Source organism: Lactuca virosa, chromosome 3 (genome assembly GCF_052849685.1).
Source record: "Lactuca virosa cultivar CGN04683 chromosome 3, Lactuca_virosa_CGN04683_v6, whole genome shotgun sequence".
Taxonomy (NCBI): Eukaryota; Viridiplantae; Streptophyta; class Magnoliopsida; order Asterales; family Asteraceae; genus Lactuca; species Lactuca virosa.
In genome coordinates, this window is record NC_136428.1 from 323,798,710 (window position 1) to 323,804,613 (window position 5,904).

A 5,904-nucleotide genomic window follows, 5' to 3' on the forward strand; every position below is an offset into this window, starting at 1 on the left:
CCTTGTTGATCTACGGAGACAAACCCAGTACGAGCCTTCGTATCATCTCAAGTATTCAAGCCCAAAAGTACTTGCGTAAGGAATATCGTGCATTCCTGGCGCACGTTGTCGATACGAGCCAGAAAACAAAGGACCTAAAAGACCTCCCCGTAGTACGCGACATCCCCGACGTCTTTCAGGAAGAACTCCGAGGATTACCCCCGCAATGTCAAGTCGAGTTCCGAATCGACTTAATTCCAGGAGCGACCCCAGTAGCCGAATCGCCCTATCGTCTAGCCCCTGCTGAGATGCAGGAACTCTCCGGTTAACTTAACGAACTGCTCCGCAAGGGCTTCATAAGACCAAGCTCCTCACCCTGGGGAGCACCGGTCTTGTTCGTGAAGAAGAAAGACGGATCGTTCCGTATGTGCATCGATTACAGGGAACTCAACAAACTTACAGTCAAAAATCGTTACCCTCTTCCTCGCATCGACGATTTATTTGACTAGCTGGAAGGGGCGAGCTACTTTTCCAAGATTGATCTGAGGTCCGGGTATCACCAGTTACGAGTGCTGGAGGAGGATGTCCCAAAGACAGCCTTCCGGACTCGTTACGGACACTACGAGTTCGTAGTGATGCCATTCGGACTGACCAATGCGCCCGCAGTATTCATGGACTTGATGAATAGAGTATGCCGTCCTTACTTGGATCAGTTCGTCATCATCTTCATTGACGATATACTTATCTACTCTCGAAGTGAGGAAGAGCATAGCCATCATCTGCGACAAGTCCTAGAAACCTTACGATCAGAGAAACTTTATGCGAAGTTCTCTAAGTGCGAGTTTTGGATCCGAAGAGTCGAATTCTTAGGACACGTGGTTAGCGAAGAGGGCATCCACGTGGACCCATCCAAAATTAATTCCATTGAGAACCGGTCAGCACCGAAGACGCCTACGGAAATTCGTCAATTTCTAGGCCTTGCTGGCTACTACCGCAGATTCATACAGAACTTCTCTCGGATCGTGAAACCCCTTACAACATTGACCCAGAAGGGCGTGGGATTAGACTGGGAAGAGAAGCAGGAGAAAGCGTTCCAAACGCTAAAACGAGCCTTGTGCACCGCACCGATACTGTCCCTCCCCGAAGGAACAGAAGACTTCATGGTCTATTGCGATGCGTCTAATCAAGGGCTCGGTTGTGTTCTGATGCAACGAGGAAAGGTCATAGCCTATGCCTCAAGACAGCTGAAAACACATGAGGTCAACTACACCACCCACGATCTCGAATTAGGAGCGGTTGTGTTCGCTCTAAAGATCTGGAGACACTACCTATATGGTACAAAGAGCACCATCTTTATAGACCACAAGAGCCTACAGCACATATTCAACCAGAAGGTGGTCAATATGAGACAACGACGGTGGGTCGAACTACTCAATGACTACGAATACGAAATTTGTTATCATCCGGGTAAAGCCAATGTAGTAGCAGACGCCCTAAGTTGGAAAGAATATTCTGGTCGAAGAGTCAAGTCATTAACAATGACTATCTATTCGCATCTACCCGCACAAATTAAAGAGGCTCAGCTCGAAGCCTTGAAACCTGAAAATGTAACGGGAGAATCCCTGCGAGGAATGGATAAGAACCTGGAAGCCAAGGGTGACGGAGCCTTATATCTCATGGACCGGATCTAGACACCGAAACACGGTGGCTTCAGAGACCTGGTCATGAAGGAAGCACACAACACTCGATATTCTGTCCACCTAGGTTCAGATAAGATGTATCTGGATCTCAAAAAGTCATACTGGTGGCCTAACATGAAAGCAGAAATTGCTACCTTCGTAAGTAAATGCCTTACTTGCGCTAAGGTCAAGATCGAATACCAGAAACCATCAGGTTTACTTCAGCAACCGGAGATACCTGAATGGAAGTGGGAGCGGATCACTATGGACTTCATAACCAAGCTACCCAATACAACGGGTGGACTTGATACCATTTGGGTCATCATCTACAGATTGACCAAGTCCGCACACTTCCTACCCATCAAAGAAACCGACAAAATGGAGAAGCTCACGAGAACATACATTAGGGAGATCGTACGACTGCATGGTGTTCCTATATCCATTATCTCCGACATAGATAGTAGATTCACTTCGAGATTCTGGCAGTCCCTACAAAGCTCCTTAGGAACGAGGCTGGACATGAGTACGGCCTACCATCCACAGACCGACGGACAAAGTGAGAGGACTATCCAAACCTTGGAGGATATGCTGGGAGCCTGTGTGATCGACTTTGGGAAGGCGTGGGATACCCACTTACCTCTCGTCGAATTCTCCTACAACAACAGTTATCACACGAGCATCAAGGGTGCTCCATTTGAAGCCCTCTACGGCCGGAAGTGCAGATCGCCTCTGTGCTGGGCTGATGTGGGTGACACTCAATTAGCTAAAGGACGAGTTCCTGACAGCACTCTCATGGGTCCGGAGATCATTCGGGAAACGATAGAGAAGATCATTCAGATTCGTGAACGGCTGAAAGCCTCTAGAGACCGACAGAAAAGCTACGCAGACAAACGGAGGAAACCTTTGGAATTCCAGGTTGGAGACCGGGTCCTTTTGAAGGTCTCACCATGGAAGGGCTTGATACGCTTCGGAAAGCGTGGAAAGCTAAATCCAAGATACATAGGGCCTTTCGAGATTCTCGCTAGAATCGGCCCCGTAGCTTACAAACTCAATCTACCCCGCGAACTCAATAATGTACACCCTACCTTCCACGTCTCGAACTTGAAAAAGTGCCTATCCGACGAGACTCTTGTAATCTCACTCGACGAGATCAAGATTAACGAGAGCCTCAACTTCGTGGAAGAACCTGTAGAAATCATGGACCGCGAGGTCAAATGAACGAAACAAAGCCACATCCCAATTGTGAAGGTTCGCTGGAACGCCAAGCGAGGACCGGAGTTCACTTGGGAGCGCGAGGATCAAATGAAACTTAAATATCCTCATCTTTTTACTTAGTTATTTGTAATAACTTAGTTGCTTGAACTCTAATTTCGGGATGAAATTCCCTCTAACGGGGGGATGATGTGACAACCCGAAATTTTCATTTATATAAACTCGACAGTCAAACACTACAAATAATAGTCAAATACATTTCAGTACATTTTTGGCCAGATTTAAGTCCGTTTGGGTGTTTTATTTTTAAATTCGTCAAACGAATAAATAAAAGGAAGTGTCGTTTAGAAGTGTTGTATAACAAATAAACATTTAACACCTTAACTAGGTGTTTACGGCCAAACATGAGGAGTTTGGGCCGTAAACTCCATTTTACCAAGAACTCATGCATATAGCATGAGTTTACCCACTATTCCTCATTTTACACTTCCCACCTCAAGAACACCCACCACTTTTCTCTCAAGTATCATCACACACTTCTTTAAATCCGCCAAAAATGTAAGTGTTTCCTTCCTAGATTCGTTCATACAACACTCTATCTAGTGATTATACATCATTTCATCCATGGATTCTTCATTTTTACTTAGATCTTCAAGTGTTCTTCAAAACACCAAGAACACCAAGAACACACACTAGTGTTCTTGGGTCCTAATCACTCTTACAAGCTTCCTATAAGTAAGTACACCTCTCCTATCTAGTTATTTGCTTAGGATACCTGTTAATCCTATGGAAGAACATCAAAACCCTCAAGAACACTAGTGTTTACGGTCAAGGGAGATCCTTGAACCGTAAACACCACCAAGTGGTGTTAAGGTGCCCCTAACACCTTCTATAGCTTGGATAAAAGACTAGAACCTTGCATGCATGAGCTAGAAACACCAAAACACGAAATGATTGGGGGAAACATGAGTTTACGGCCGTAAACTCATGGGTTTACGACCGTAAACTCAAGGGTTTACGACCGTAGACTCTCCAAGGTGGTCCAAGGACCGTAAAACTCCAAAGGAGGTGCATTTCGAGCCCTAACCACTTCCTAAGCCTTTGATTTAAACTTAGAACACTTTCTTGTGAAGTATAAGACCTTGAAACACACAAATGCACCAAGTACCATGATTTTACGGCCGTAAACTCATGGGGGAAATGGTCCAGAAACCGTAAACACATCCTGGGCTACCAAATGAGGAGTAAACTCCAATGTGAGGCCATACTCTCCTTAGATGCAACCCTTTAGCACTCCTAGCACTTAAAACAAAGGGTTTCCATGTATTAGGAGGTCTTTACTTGATTAATTAGTTGTTAAATGACTAATTAGATACATTTATGTATCACTACATGTTACATAGGATCCGTGTGTGTGTTCAAGTCCTCACTTGACACCTAGCATCCTACCCGGCACTTCCATCCAATCCACTCACTGCAGGTGAGTTCATACCCCTGAATTAACCTTTTAAATGATTTTAAATGCTTATATGGGGGGGGGGGAACACAAGTTGAACACTTCTAGTTATTGCTTTAATCACATGTGATTAATAACTAAAATAAACAGAAAGATTTACTACTACTTTCAAATTGCTATCAAATTATGGATTTTCAAGCTTTCAAACCTTTTTACTAAACTCTTTTGATGCTAAAACTGTTTTCAAACTCATATATATTTGTAATACTTTCAAATCAATATCTACACCAGTATATTTATATAAGTAAGACTTGAAGGACTTAGGACTGATAGCTCACCTTACTTCCTGTTCCTTGTTTGGTTGTGGACTTAGGGTATCTTGTTATCTGTCCGAAGGTCGTTGAATTCTTAGTTATATATCATATATATATATGTGTTAGATATAAAGGTTTTCACTTCAGTTCAGTACCTTTGTGTAACAAAGGCATCCAAACAACCTTACTATTTAACTATTATAGGTATAGTTAAGGGATTACTACTCACCACTACTATTACAACGACCCATACAAGAGTCAATACATTTATGAGTCATTACAAACGTACTACATTGAGTAACAGAACATACTATACACTATACAAGTGAACATACTATACACTATACAAGTGAACATACTATACACTATGCAAGTGAACATACTATACACTATACATACATTAAATACTAAAACAGAATGTGACATACTACTTCTCGATACGACACTTCATTGTGCTATCACCATGTAACCAGAGTCTCCTGGAGGGAGAGCGGGCATTATGTGTATAGATCTATACGGGACAGACACTCCCACATCCCGACTGCTAGCTACAGTCCGAGCCGACCAGGCCTAGGGGTGACAAAATGTCACCATACTACGTGTGACCTGGAGGGTCATCAGTTATTCAGCCGTCGATCAGCATGGTTACATACGAGTTCACATTCAAACCTTAAATTAACTAAATAAGGATTTAAGGCAAAAATGGACTTTTCGAGGCGTATCGCCTGGAGTCTACATATTTCTACGTTGGACTTTTTGAGGCGTACCGCCTGGAGTCTACATATTTCTACTTTGGACTTTTCGAGGCGTACCGCCTGGAGTCTACATATTTCTAAGCCCATATTCACCTTTCCTCTCTACGTTGGGCGTACTCTCGCGCATTCCACCTTGCATGCATGGGATTGCCTTACCATTTATTTCAACCTTCACTTCCTTGGAGAATGGATCAAAACACTAAGAATACTCTCAAAAGGCCTTCCATGCACAAGAACACACAAAATATGAATTACGGTTTCGTGGTAGCTGGTTTAGGGTGAGAAGGAGGCTGGTCTTTAAGACATAATGTTCTTTATATAGTGCTCAACCCCAGAAGTTTAGGGTTTGTGGACCCTGAACGTATGCTAGGCGTATTTCCTGTACGCTGGGTGTACGTCTCTTAAGCCCATATTCACCTTTCCTCTCTACGTTGGGCGTACTCTCGCGCATTCCAACTTGCATGCATGGGATTGCCTTACCATTTATTTCCATTAGGGACCATAATTGC